Below are 15,845 nucleotides of genomic sequence, written 5' to 3'. Positions count from 1 at the left end.
TAGCTCGCCAAATGTTACAGAACAATTTCAAAAAAATAGGAGCGCAGAAGGAACATTCGCCGAGTCACCAAGTGAACTCGACGAGCTCAAGCATATCACCGAGAGTTACTGAACAAAATTCTCAAATACGAAAGATAAAAATATGATCCAATGGGTATTTAGGTGAGCCACCGAACCATTCGGCGAGCTCAACCTAGCTCACCGAATAGTCCAATGTGCCACATTTTGACCACGACCTTCAAAATCTAACCTGCAACCTACGAAAACAAATTAAAGCACCTATTCTATGCAATTAAGTGAAGAGCCATACTACCCATGACCTTGGGGTACTCAAACTTCCCCCATTTTTGCAAAAATTGGCCAATCGACGTCCTTTTCCCTTAAGAAGGACGCCAACCGCTCTCTCATTGGGCCAAATCGGATGATCGACACAATCGTGGTTACTCAGACTTCACCGTCACTAGACATAACAATCAACTCAACACAACCCACAAATTTTATCAATCAAACACACGGGATTTGACAATTCAAGGCTAAAAACGCATATGAAACACGATACAGGCATGCACTACCAACAAACATTCAAACAATCAATAATACGAAAATATGATGACAAGGCAATGATTATGCATTTGAAATTACCAAAATATAAAGGCGGGGTTTTGATAACCAACCTCAACTTGGATATTTGGATGCTAGGCTAGCAAATTATACCAAAGATCTTGCCCGAGCAATTGATCCAACACAAAATGCAAGAATTGGAATTACAAAATCTTGAAGTGCGATTGTGAAAGTGTATAAGTCAAAAAGTATAAAATGAGGGAGATTTTTGAATTTAAAAATGGTATTGGCCTTTTGAATCTTCAGTTCGCGCGCAAGTCGGCGAAGCTCACTTATGTCACCGACCCATTCAGCGATACGCCGAATGGCTCTTTTGCCTGTTGAGTTTTACCGGCGATCCAGATCAGGTTCACCTACCCATTCGACAAGTCACTGGCTGGTACTTGGCTCTCCTAACAACTCATTTACCCAAAATTTCAACTTTTCAATTTGAACATTCAACACTTGTTATTCAAACAACAATAATAAAAGCTTAAAAACTTGGGTTTCCTTCATTTAACGTCGTGACACGATGTGGATACCCTTTCAAGGTTCATTCATTGGGTTGACCAAGGTATCACTTAGTAAACCTCTTCTTGGCCTTGGGTTCAAATAAGATGAAATCTGACCCATTTGTGTTTCCAGCAGCTTTATAAACACCGAGTGAGACATAACCGTCTGGTTTAGAGTTGAGACGTCATCTTTCATTTCCTTAAGCACTTTGTCCGACCCTTCCACTTTATTGAGATTGCGTGCAAACATATCTTCAATGCAAAAGTGTTTTGGGTCAGCCCTTTGCTCTTTTGGCTTTTAATGCTCATAGGGAGGGACATTCTCTCTTTGTCACCATCTCGCACTCTCAAGTTTGTACCATGGTCACGCCACTCCCTATCACTATCTTTCCAACCTTCATCAAGCACTCTATTCCAATCTTAGGTACCACCTGACCTTGATAATTTTGGTAGAAACCTCCTCCCTGGTTTGCTAGAAAATGTACTTCTTCATTGTACAAAGCTTCAAAGTATGCATCATCGGGATTTACTCCACTAACTCCAACTTCATTCACGGCCCTAGAACCACTACCCATGACATGTTTTGATAACATATCCTATTGGGTCATCATTTTAGCCATGTTTTGATCCCGCTCTTTCTCTTTTTCTATTTTTTCCTTTGTCATCCTGAAAGTCAAAGGAGACACATGATCCTCCCTAGTATACCATGCTCGGTTTATCTTCATCATTCCATCAAGGATAGTCGACGCTACCACAAAAGATTGTTGTATAATTCCTCGTTGGACCAGTCGATCAGCCACACCTTTGTTAGCCGAATCTAAACTCCGGTAGAAGTGTTGTAACAACACGTTGTTTGAAAGTCCGTGAGTCGGGCATTCAAGTAACAATTTCTGAAACCTCAGCCATGTTTCGTGGATTAATTCACCATCCAAACGTTTAAAACCCTGAATATTGTCTCTCAATGCCATCATCTTTGAAGGAGGGAAAACCCTTTTCTAAAATGCCTTGATAAGCTCTTCCCAAGATGTAATCGAATCACTCGATAGATCAGCTAACCATTTGGTCGCTTCCCCCATCAAAGAAAAAGGAAACTGCATGAGTCGGACTGACTCTTGTGAAATTTTTTAAAATGAGAATGGACCACAAATGTCCACAAAGTTCCGGATATGGTCATGGGGATCCTTGTGAGCTAGCTCTCTAAATAATCCTTTCATTTGCAAAAGTTGCAGCATCGTGATGCTCACGTGGAATACTGCATTTTCTACGACCAAAATGTAAACAAATAGCACCTACACCATCTAGTTGAGCTGCTTCATTGACATCATTCAAATTGTCAATGTCATCATGGTGTCCAAGTTGGCTACCATTACTTCCGTTCACACTCATCTCATCACCGGTTCACAAACAACCAATAGCAAACAAAAACTAAAGTAAGTTGATTCAACTACAAGTAAGATTAGCTCACAGCTATACTTTACTAAGAGAATTCTAAATACTACTCCTCGGCAGCAACACCCTTTTTGATAACGCACAACTAACCTTCATCCAATACTAAGTGTAGGCGATCACAATCTAGTATAAACCCAACAAAGAGTTGGAGTTGATCCAACAGGGAGTGATATAGTAGAGAATTCAATTTTGAAGTGAAAGACATGTTCTAATCGGTTGTAGGAATAGAAATTTTAGAAATCATTAGATTAAATGTAAGGGGATGACAATAAATGTCAAATGAAGGGATAAGGTTTGTCAATTTACAACTACGAAAAATCGGGGAGTAATCAAGTAGAAAGGGATACTTGGGGATGTGATCGATTAATTTCCAATTTCGCTATAATGGTGATTATTAATTACCAAAAGTCGCAAAATCTTAGTAGGTAGGCTAGGCTTTAAATGTAATAGCCATCTATCGATAAACTATCATGAATAAAGTGAGTTCTCTCGAACCTCAACAAGCATCATACTATAAACAACCCAAAACCTTAATTTACCTACTCCCTCGAGCTAGATAGGTACGTTCGATCTAACATTCACTCTCTCGACTTGAACCCACAACAACCTAATCACTACAATTATCAATTGATAACTTTAATTCTAAAACCTCTTTCTCAAGCAAGAATAGAATACTAGACTAGAACTGCATTTGCAACTGCAATTCACTAATTAAAACTCAATTATCAATCGAACCCACTTATAAACAACAATTAAATCAGTAATTATTAACACCCATAAGCTAATTGATACAATTAATCACATAATCACACCCCCAAGAATGGGGTTTTAGCCACACATTATAAAAAGTAGGGAAAAATTACCAACTACGTTCTCCATAAGTTGGGTAGTAAACTTCAAGTCTTTGCAATGCTCCAATTTTGCTTCAAATCAAAACACAACTTGAAAATCTACATAAAACTCTAAGAGTAGTGTTTGGAATCAAAAACCCAAAGTCTAACAATATCAATCTCCTATTTTCTCTTTATAAAATCAATTTATATGTTCCCAGATTTTTGCCTTCGGGGTCACTAGACGTTATAAGTCGACCATCAACGACCAAGTTGGCGATGTGCCAAGTGTTCTTCTCCATCACCGTTTTTCCTTAACTCTTCACCATTCAGACCTTGTAACTTTAAGTGATCAAAATCATTGTCAGTGATCCATTCGGCCGTTTGCCGATCGTCCATGTCTATTGCCAAGTTGGCTTTTCCCTAGGGCTAACATGCTGGAACATTTAGTGAGCTGAAGTGCCACTCGATGATTCACCGAGTAGCCTTAGCGATTGTCATCTTTCATTAACTTCAGTTTTTTTCATATTTTCCTCTCCTTTTTACCTGGTAATGTCATTGCCTTGCGCTTTCGCATTCATAGTTAGAAATTAGCATTGAAACACCAGTTTAGAGCACAAAATAGACATCGAGGATCTTGTCTCTACTTAGAGGTCATGGGTAATCACCTCTTGCCTTATCATTCATAATTTCTTAGCTTAGATTCATTAAAATCCTTTCAACCTAGAATTATTCAATGTGAGAAAGCCTTTCACATTCATACATAAGAAAATATGTGGGAAAATCCCTTCCACCACAATGACATCAATAATCAACAATTAACAGCAAATAAGGTTCACTCTCAAAGCACTTCACATCATAAGTCATCATATAGGCTTCAATCTGAAAGCAACTCATATTTTATCGTATTTATCCTATAAGAATACATATAAATCCATCAATTCTCCTTGCATAGAGTAAACCATATTTTTTATTCAATTTCATCTTAGAAACATGGGTTAAGCATGGGTACATAGAATGTTTATTATAAAAGCATAGAATCCTATCAATTCATGCATACGCCATCATAATTCAATCAATTAAATCAACTTATATAAAGACCCATAACTTCGAAAAATAGCCTAACTCAAATTGGGTAATTTCTACTTTTAATTGGGAGAACTTAGGGGCTCCATGGATGCAAGGATTCCGTGGATGAAAAACTATCATACCTTGCTATCAAAGACCACAAACAATTGGAGAATGGAGACTTGACCTTGAGCCCTAGCTTGAATTTTCTTCTTCAAACTTCTAGAGAGAGAAATATCTTGGACAGGAAGAACATGATTTCTTTTGGTAAATTTAAGAGAATGACATGAATGGATAAATTTTGGGGTTAAAATAACTTCTATAGCAGTTTTAGGCATGGGTAAAACGACATAGTATTAGGCTAGACTAATTAGGAAAAGACCCAACTTTCCCTAAAAAGAACTGCCGACCCACAACCCACAGACCCTGACCGACAGACCGTGGTCTGCCCGACTATCAATCCTGCATGTTCGCCTATCATTGTCAGAACCAATATTTGGGGTTATGGACCTACGGATACTCAACCACGGACCGTGGACCCACCAACGGTCCGTTGGTCCAGGCCGTGGTTTAAAGTTTTTTTAGCCCTTTTTGGGTGCCTATCCACGGACCAGACCTACTGTCACGACCCAGGGGTACACCCTAGACGTAACATGGAATACAAGACCCCGAGAGGCGTCATATCAACCTCTTAGCTTTCATAGTCAAGATAATAGAAAAATGGTAAAATTTAAAACATTTTCAACAACACAAAAATTCATAAAACGAAGCGAAGTGTTATACAATTTTCTCAAAACCATCTAATACAAAGATCCATGGGACACAACCCATACAAATAATGTTCAATACTAAAATCAAAAAAACATAAGGAAATGGTGGCAAAATCCTCGAATGCTATCAGGACTCACCAATCTTCAAGTCTTACCTCAACTAAGATCCTAGCCACGGGGATGAGAGTCGGGAACACCGGACCCTACATTTGGATAAGAAATTTTGGCAAGCGTATGTGTTAGTACAAATATGTACTAAATATGATAGCCTGCATAAACATAAATATAAGCCCAAGAGTTAGACAATATAGGTCATAAGAATAATCAATGCACCTAATAGATCATATCAACACAAAGGTATACTTCCTTCAAGTAACCTCAAAGCATAGACATAGGTAATACTCCTCTAGTCTTACTCATCATACGTCTTGTCACTAAACAAACTTTTGTAATATCACAAAAATCATTGGAAGTGATTTTACCAATACCAATAACCATTCCTTTTGGGTTATCACCAAACGAATGTTTCCTCCCTTATATTCAGCAACAAATGTAGGAAAATTATTATCTCATGTCATGTGATTTGAACATCCACTATCCACATACCATTTTCCTTTTGTTTTGTTGCGGTGTTCCTGCAAAACAAAATTATTATCTCCTTTTAGGTACCCAAAACTTTTTGGGTTCTTTGAGGTTAGAGTTATCCAGATTTATTTTAGATCTCCAAACCCATTTAGAAGTATTTTGATTTCGAAACTTGAAATTGTCCGACAATTGTCCAAACTTCCCATAGTAATGACAATTTTTTTTGGATGTCCTCTTCCGAGATGGAGTTGTTACGGTTAGTGTTTGAATCAGTTGACTTATAGGGGTGATTAAAACTAAAGTAATTTTCATCTGAAGAATTTCTGCTTTTAGAGACATTTTTATGAGTTTTGGAGGTATTTTTGGAAGAATCATATTTGTCTTGAGAATTCTCAGAAGCAGTTTTTATTTCGTGAATTTCTTCATAAAGAAGATCTTTTTCAACTTCACTTACTTCCAATTTTTATATAGGCTTCTCTTTTCAATTTGAAGATTTCAAAAATCTGTAAAGATTCGATTAAGGTCTGTCACAACACAGTCTAGCAGATTTTTCACTTCATAACAATTATTACATACCTCAGTGCTTGATTCTCCAACTGGCATGAAGCATATAATTTCAATTTCTTCATGTTCATTTTTAGAGTTGTCATCATTACTCTAGCTACTTAGTGATTTGTTCTTTTGATTTCCTCAGGAGTAATTTTTTTTTGCTTCTTGACATTAACTAGCTATGTATCCATATTTTCCACATTCATAGCATTTTTCATCATTCCTTGATTGATCAATAATATACTCTCCCTTCACAAAATTTCTTCCTCTTCTGTTATTTCTGGATCTCCTAAAGGATTCCATGACTGATCTAGTGATTAAAGCAATTTCATCTTCTGCTAGTTCAACATCTCCTTTGTTTTCTTGATTGGCTTTAAATGCCACAGTTTTCTTTTTGGCCCTTTTTGTTAAGATGTATTTTCTCGAAGGCAATTATGTTTCCTCTCACCTCATCATAGGTTAGAATATTTAAGTTCATGCTTTCGAAAGCAACTACTTTTGCATGCCATTGAGGTGGTAAGATTTGAAGAACTCTTTGTATGTGCTCTACGGGAGGATATTTTTTTCCTGAAACTTTAAGTTCTCCAATAATATTACTCAATTATTCAAAAATGCTTTCCACTATTTCTCCTTCCTTCATTTGAAAGAGTTCGTATTTGTGTACTAGCAAGATGATGATGATTTCTTTAACTTTATCAGTTCCTTCATGAGTAACCTCTAGTTTGTCCCACATTTCTTTGGCAGTATCACAACATGAGATTTTCTCATTTTCCTCGCCAGTGATAGTGTTATACATAACTTTTTTTTCTTTAGAGTTTATTAGAATAACCTCCATTTGTTCATTTGTGTAGTTCTCCAAACTTGGTGTTGTGGAGGACTAACTTTCGTCTAAACTTTTTGAGATGGGAATAGGAATATCACAAAGCTTGATAACTCTCTAAACCTTTAGATCATAGGATTTTATTCAGGTTTCCATTCTCACTTTCCAATGAAAAAAGTGTTTTCCATTAAAATATGTCTTGTTTGAGAGGTTCCTTCTGGAAATACTGCGCCCATGATTTCTTGTGTCATGATCTTTCACTAACATGTTGTCAGACAGATTCTTTATGAGACGAGGCCCTGATACCAATTGAAAGTACAAGAGGGGGGGGTGAATTATTGTTTTTTCATTTTTCTTCGTAAGTAGTTGACCTGTGGAGCTCCTTAGTCGACTATTGTTTATACTCAGTTTGTTTTCCCTCTTTTGTTTTGATACAAAGTTGTACCAACAATAATTATCTATTCTCTCTTTTTTGTGTACACAGTAGAACTAGGTAATACAATGCTTGTTAAAAGTAGAGTAGAGAATGTGAGATGATTCAGACTCGTTGTACAGTATTTCCACTGGCAGTCAAGTTATTCTTTATAGTATTTGAGACTTGAATCTTTCCTATGTAGAGATGGTAACCCAAGAGATTTGATCTGTGGAAAAGAAGGCAAGAGATCCTTATTTTCCAAGAATAAAGTTTAAGGTTAATCTTCAGTTTCCTTTTAGCTTTAGCCTTGGCTCATTTGTGATCTCAGCTTCCTTGATTGAATTTTGATTGAGATGTAGCAGTTGAGATATTTCTTTCTTGATTGTCCTTCTCTTGGCTTCCTGAATGATTCTTGAATGAGATCAATTTCGTTATATTCTTCTTCCTAGATTTATGTATTTTGAGAATCTTCATTGTGGTCAGTTTCCTTATTTAAGAGCTTTGATTGTTAATTTTCAATTTGTCTGTTAGCTTGATTGATTTGAATTTTCTGTGATCTTTGATTGATGAGGGATCTTACTTTCCATGATTTCAGGAATACTTTTATTCCATGTTTCATTCTTGACTCTTTCCTTTTTTATGTCGTGTTTGACCTACAAGAGTTAGTTGTTTATCATTAAAACCATGCCCAAACATGGATTGTTATATTTATATATATATATGTGTGTGTATGTACGCGCGCGCAATGTAACTTTTAAAAATGTAAGATATTCAGTTGAACCTCTTCAGCTACATCCTCAAATTTATGTAAAAAAAATGATAGAGCACAAATGCACTTAAAATACAACTTAAAAGAGAGAGGGATATACCTAATTTGTCATTAACAAAGAAAGGAGCATTGTTTCAAGCCAAATCCATATAGTTGAAAACGTAATGCCAATTCTCTAAACCTCCAATAATATTGGAGGTCTCACGAGTAGAATTTGGGGGATTTCAACCTCTACACTTCATGTCTTGTTGGAAACATTTTAAAATTTTCAATATACTGATTTTTAATGTATATAGAATGCTTTAGCAAAAGTAAAAAAGAATGATTTATTTCTTTATTTCATAAATATTTAGTGAAATTATCAATATTTACTAATGTTGGTCTCACTTATTAAGTAATAAAATATTCACAAATCTATGCTTTTTTTAAGGATATTTTTGGAAGATGATAAAGTTTACTCATACTTCATAAATTTTGTGTCTAATTAAACCACATATACATAAAATTAAGACAGAGAGAGTAGTTATTTACTCCCTCCGTTCCCATGTAGTTATCATTTTAGATTTCACATCCCTTAAGAAATTAGGTAAGTTTGCTATTGTACCCTTATTTGGTGTTTTCTTAAAGTCATGTTTTCAATCAATGAACATAAATTAATTTATTATGGTTAATATATTTGGCAAATGGACATGAATTATTTACTTAGTTTTTCTATGTTTTTCTAATGCTTGCTTTCAAGGCTAATAATTTTCAAGGGTAAAATAGAAAGAATAATATCATTTATGCATTGATTTTGTGAAATGACAAATATAAAAAACCATATATTTTTAATAAGGACAACATATAAATAGGAACATAGTATTTAATTAGCTCAATTGTCTTAAAGAAAAGAAGTAGTGAATGAAACCTAATTCCACATGTGAACTGACATACACCTTTGGGCTATATTTGACACATAGTATTTGTGTTATTAAGAATCCATTAAAAGATAACTGTAACTCTGAAGACCTCATAAAACTCAGATTTAATTCAACTTTTTGCTTATCAAAAAAAGATTATTAATCCTTATTTCTTAACAAAAGATAATTTAACGCTCCTGAATTTCTATTTTTATAAAAAAGTTCATGAACGTTCCAATCTCTACAGATTGGGTTAAATTATTTCTTTTCGTAAAAATCAACCTTAGAAAGTCAATTCTTGTAAAAGAATTAATATTAGTAGTGATGATGATGATGATGATTATGATGATGATGACGATGACGAAGATGATGACGACGACGATAATGATGACGACGACGATGATGATGATGATTCAGTTCTTTCGAAATTCTTTTTAAGGAAGACACCTCAAGAGGTCAGTTTATATTTTCTCAATTTTTGGCATAAAAAGCAACTTCAAAAGGTTGGTTTTATTTAAAAATAATAATTAAAAAATATGACTCTTTTGAGAGTTTTTTTATTGTGCAACCAACAACTACACCAGTGAAAGGATCTGCATAGAGTAGGAAAAAATAATAAGGACTCTAACCCAACAAGAACATTTGCACGAGATTAATTCAAAAAAGGGACACTATCAAAACATATTTTGATAAATAACCATTAAGTTTTTTTATTTATCTTTTAGATTTAGGTTATCAAAAATTGAAAAAGTGAGGTCGGGTTGTGGGTTTCATGAACCTTTTCATCACTTTAAAACATGGGAATAAAATACAAGTTTATAAAAAACATTTGAATCACAAAACTTAAAACATAAAAACAATTCATCCATCCAAATAATAAAATTACAAACCCAATATAAAAAAGGCAAATAAATTTTAATTTTTAAACCCTTTTCCGAAGAACCTTTCTGAGAAATTATCTCATTTCTTTTGTAATGTGCTTGTTCATCTGCCATCTACCTGCCTTCTCATATTCATAAACCTCCATAAACTCACTCTTCACCAACAACCAACATTTTCATCTTCCATTCTTAAGACCATAAACAAACGTGAGATTCCTTAAACGTTCCTTAAAATTTCAAAATTGAACTGGAGTGGATCTTATTTCTTGAATCTTCTTACCCATATTTAGTTGAATCTTTCTTCTATCTTTTTCCTCTCACGTAATTTTTATCACTTTTTTCTATAAATTTTAGCGCTATTTGATTTATTTTATTGCACTAGTGTAGTGATGTTCAGATTTTTGCTTAAGCTTCTAAAAATCTGACCCATTTTAGTTCATGTTTTTGATTCCTCATCATTAATGACGTTTTTCTTTGGCTAGTGCCTAGAAACTTTTGGAATTTTTATGTTTATCTCATCTATCGATTTGAAAATATTTATCGTAGTTTGGTCAACTTTAAAAGCGTTTCTGTGAATAGTGTTGTCTATATTTGTTGGAACTACTACTTACTTTGCATATTATATTGAACATTACTCTAATTGTGTTAATAAACTAGTGGTCGATATTTTAATATGACAAATTTTTTTTTTTTTGTATATAGTGCAGTATGGCTAAAACTAGAGGCGACATCATTAAACAATCTATTCATACTACCTCTAGAATTAAAAAGTGAAAGGCTAAAGAAGTGTTTAAAGCTTCAAAAATTATAGTCGAAGACCTCGATTCAAACTTGAATTTGATACAATGGCTGAGATTGAGAACTACTAGGATAGTAGTGTCCAAACTAGTGATGATGTAGAATATAGTGAAGCGGAAAATGATAGCGAAGAGGAGGAGAGTAGTAAAGATACCCATACTGGAGATGAGGGTGATGATCCCCCATCCTTGCCAATTTGTTCAACAGATATCTTTGGTAAGTCGTATGATTTAGCGACATGGATAGATGAGAAGAGATTGTTTCCAACAAAAATTCCTGGTAAAGAGAGGATGACTATTTATTGTGACTTTAAAAAAATGTATCATAACTTTAAGGGCATTTGTTATGGACACACATGAGGCATATTCCATAATATTTCAAGTTCAATGGATAATTGGTTCACTATATCTTGGTACCATGTGTGAAAAATGATATAAAAAATTGCATAAAATGCGGTTTAGTTTGAATAGTAATCCTCTTTGTTTTGGTTCAAAAGAATTTGCATTGATTATGAGGCTGAATTGCTCAGCATATCCCCGTGATGCAAAAATATAAAAGTCCTTCAGAAAAGTTCAAATTTTCATTACAAGGTGACCAAGAATAAGAACATCACTTCTACAAAGTTGATGAGTTTAATCAAGGGTTATAGATTTAATAAGGAGCAGAAGTTGATGGGCTCTTTGATTTGATTTGTCAACGTAATACTGCTTGCCTGTGATCGCTCTAAGATTGTGGATTCTAACCATAGCAAGATGACGAATGATTAAGATTTCTTCAAAAGTTATCTATGGGGGAACGAGTCGTTTGATTTAACGTGAAAAGGATAATCAATTTGAAGAAGCAAAGTAGAGTGTATAATGAAAGAGGGAATGCATCATATGCTTTGTATGGCTTTTCCTGGGAATTTTGGGTACTTATTATCAATCATGTAGTTGATTAATGACAAACCATTATATATTTGTGTAGTATTTAATAGCATCTATTTATTTATTTATTCTTCTATTAATTTTAGGATTGGATATATGAGACTTTTCCTTATCTTGAAAAGCCGGAAAGTCCTTGGCTTCTCCTCTTTCCATTCCCCATTTACTTAGAGGGAACATGGCAAGGAGAGATAATATAATAGAAGGCGATCCATATAAGTACAAAAGAAAAAATACAAAGGTATAAATTTATTTATTACTATATAGAAATATTTTTAAACTAGTGAATATTGTGTAATATTTATATTTTCCATTTTTTTGTAGTTTGTTGATGTACTGCGCATTCATGGTGCTTATAATGCTTTAAACTTGGATTTTTGCTTGTGTTTTAAATATTTATTTTTATCTATATTTTCAGGAAAGTAGGTTGTGATAGTCCGAGTATGGAAATTGAATGAAGTAGCTGATTTTTTATTACCTATGAGTCAACCTACTAGCCATAGTCCATACTACGAGCCGTAAGACTGACTCATTGTAATACCCCATATTCTAGTAAGCTAAACTAGAGCTAAAATGATAGGGGTAAAAGTTTAGGAAGAGGTAAAGGACCTAATCTACCAAGAAAGAGTGAAGGAAAACTTGATTTTTCTTTGGACCTTTTGGCGAAGGGGAAGCATGTTCGCCCAAGGGACTTGGCGAGTCGCCCATGTCCACTTGGGGTCACCTAGTGGGCTGTCCCCATGACCTAGCGGTTAGAAATTTAGGCGAGCTAGGTCAGGGCTCGCCTACTAGGTTAGCGCATTGACCATAGACCTCCTCCATCGCCTAAGTGAGCTGCCATTTTAGGGAGAATACTGGAAAATTAGGCGAGCCAAGGGTCCATTAGGCGTGTCGCCTAGTGCCCTTGGCGAGCCAAGTCGTGTAGGTTAATAAATTTTAAGTTGAAACTTTAGGTGCCTTTAGTTTTCTTTCAAAATTGGACCTACATTATTTTACTCATTTCCTAGTCAGTATATAAGCTTTTTAGATCCCAAGTTTCCTGGAATTAAGTCATTTTCCCTAGATTCCAAAGAAAACCCACCTTCATCCCCTCCAAAGAATATTTCTCTCTCTAGAAAACCCAAGACTTGAAGAAGAAGATAGAGCTTGAAGCTTAGGTCAAGAACAAAGGCTCCATTATAGCAAGCTTAGTAGGGCTTTGAATAATGGTATGTTTAGCTTTTCATCTGTGGGTTCTTCCACCCATAGAGTCCCCTAGAATTCCCCAAATTTGGGAAGAAGAACTCCAATCTAAGCTAGGGTTTCTTCCAATGTGTGGGTTTAGTTGGGTATGATCCCAATTGGTTGGGTAATACTTATTTATAATTAATTTAGTATTGATTCATGATATTATGATGAATTTATGTGAATTCCATGGTTAACCCTAGTCCAATTGATGAATTTTAGTTATGTGGGTTTATGCCATGAAAGGTGTAATTGAAGGTTCTAAGGTGATCTTCTAGAATAGATGTTATGGATAAGTAAGTTACAAGAATAAAACCATGCGAACATGAATTGATACTCGATTTATGAATGTATGATACATCGTGATTTGTAATGATTGAATTTGGGACTTTATGATGAATTATGACTAGAATTGCCTATGGCTAAGGCTTGTGATTATTATGTCTTGTGATCTAAACAAATATGATGAATGCAGAGTAAAGCTTGAGAGTAGGGATTGAAATCGAAGATGATGATCACTAGGGCTTATAGAGTAAGTCTAATATGATGAGCTAGCTTGCATAAAAAAATTGGTATTCAAATAGATAGAGTTGTTGTGGAAGGCTTTTACCCACATGACCTACCTTGTACTATGTGAATGCATGTATGTAGAATGTGAAAGGTTTTCTCACATAGAATGGGTCTATATTGAAAGATTAATCACCTAAAATGAATCAAATCATGTTGGAATAGAATAGCTTGAAGTTGTGACATATGATCCCTTCACTTATAGCTTGTTTAGTTAGCATGAGTTAGGAGTTCTCATGGTAGCTTGGGATTGAGGAGCCATACTCTCATAAGGTTAGATTGAATTAGCATTTGTGGGATGCTCTTCATGGTAGCTTGATATAGTATAGGCATGGTAGCCTAGGATTGAGGATCTATACTCTCCTAAGGGTAGCTTGGACTAGCATTATTAGAATGCCTCCATGGTAGCATGACTTGATTAGGCCAAGACCACTTCATGGTAGCTTAGGATATAGGAGTTATACTCTCCTAAGGATATCTTAGGATTGAGACACCATACTCTCCTAAGAGTAGCACATGATTGAGGACTCATACTCTTCTAAGGGTAGCTTGTGTTAGCATTTTTGAATGTTTGCATGGTAGATAGGTTGGGATACTTGTACTCTCCCTTGTATAGCTTGGTTTGCATGATAGTGTGTTTTCCAGTGTAGTTAGGTCTAGCCTAGTAGAGTCCTATTCTTTGATAGTCTAGAATGATAAATAGTAAGCATTGAGTAAGATAGCCTAAAGATGTACTTAGTGTGAATGGTAGTATGGGATGCCATTCATACATGAAACAAGTATCACTTGAAGCTACTTATGAGGTGTTCTCTTATGTGATGTATGCTTAGCTTGGATTGTTGCTATAGTTGCCCTCCATGATATGATTGACTTAAGATGGTAGTTCCTTGTCTATATATAGTAGGTCAAGAATGACACCTATGAGTAGTAAGCATTAATAGAGTGACTTCAAAGATATGCTTAGTGTGTGTGGTAGTATGGGATTCCACCCATGCATTGCAAAAGTGTACCTTGAGGTTACTTACGAGTAGAGTGGTCTTATGACATGAAAACCAAAGTCTTGACTATGAATGTGGACTATGCCCAAGAATGACCAAGAAGGGGTACTTAGCTTGGATGGTATTATGGGATGACATTCATGCCTTGCACAAGTATGCTTTAAGGTTCTTGAGGAGTAGTTCTCTTGTAATATGAAAGACTAAGGGTTGAGGAATGTAGTATGGAGGTCTAAGTAACGACTATGCCATGAACATGATGTATCTCTTATGCTCATTAACTATGTCTTATGTTGTCTTATGATTATATGATGCTTATGTTGGGGATTATGCTATGATTATGTTATTATCTCTTATGGTTTTGTCTTATGTTGACTAACCATTTTGAGATGCTCTTATGATGTTGTGCTAGCTATCATACTTAGTCCATTTTGTACTAACGCATACTTTGACTACATTCTAAACAAATGTAGAATTTCAGAGATTGAGTTCCTTTGGAGGCTAGGTTTCTAAGAAGCATGAAGAGTTGAAGATTTGGTGAGTCCTCGTAGCTTCGAGGACAACATCCATTATTTCATTTATGTCTTCTATTTCATGTTGAGACTATTGCATGGGCTTTGTCCCAAGAGTTTTATTCTAAAGTTGTATTAGACGGTTTGAGACAAAAGTGTAGTAAAGACTTCCGCTTGCTTTATGAAAATATTTTTGATTGTATGTGTAACACCCCTAAAATACTAGATCAACTCTTGCATGTCGATGCATCATTTCTTAATTACTACAATATGTTTTACTCTCATTTTGGGAACTTGAAGTGTTGTGATAATTGCCAACTTGCTTAGCATAAATTCTTATCGTAATTTAAGGATTTGTGATGGGGTGTTTAGGTAATATTCTAATTAGAATTATGTTTAACTTTAATAGGAGATGAGGGATATATATATAAGTGTATATGTATACATTGTGGGCAGCACACAAATTTTTGGGCAGCACCTTTGAAGGACAGCTGCCCAAGGGATAAACATCACTTGTTGACTATATATTTTCACCCCTCCTTTAGTAATTTCGTTTTCCTGAAGCCTTAGAACCTTAGAAACATATCTAAACAGAGTGTTCTTCAAAATTACAAGAGAAACTTGGCCCTTTTTGGCTGGAATTCAAGAACACACACTTCTTGTTGGTAAGTGTCGAAAT

This window comes from Solanum tuberosum, unplaced genomic scaffold (genome assembly GCF_000226075.1).
Source record: "Solanum tuberosum cultivar DM 1-3 516 R44 unplaced genomic scaffold, SolTub_3.0 scf00100, whole genome shotgun sequence".
Taxonomy (NCBI): domain Eukaryota; kingdom Viridiplantae; phylum Streptophyta; class Magnoliopsida; order Solanales; family Solanaceae; genus Solanum; species Solanum tuberosum.
Note: the sequence above shows the minus strand (reverse complement) of the source record.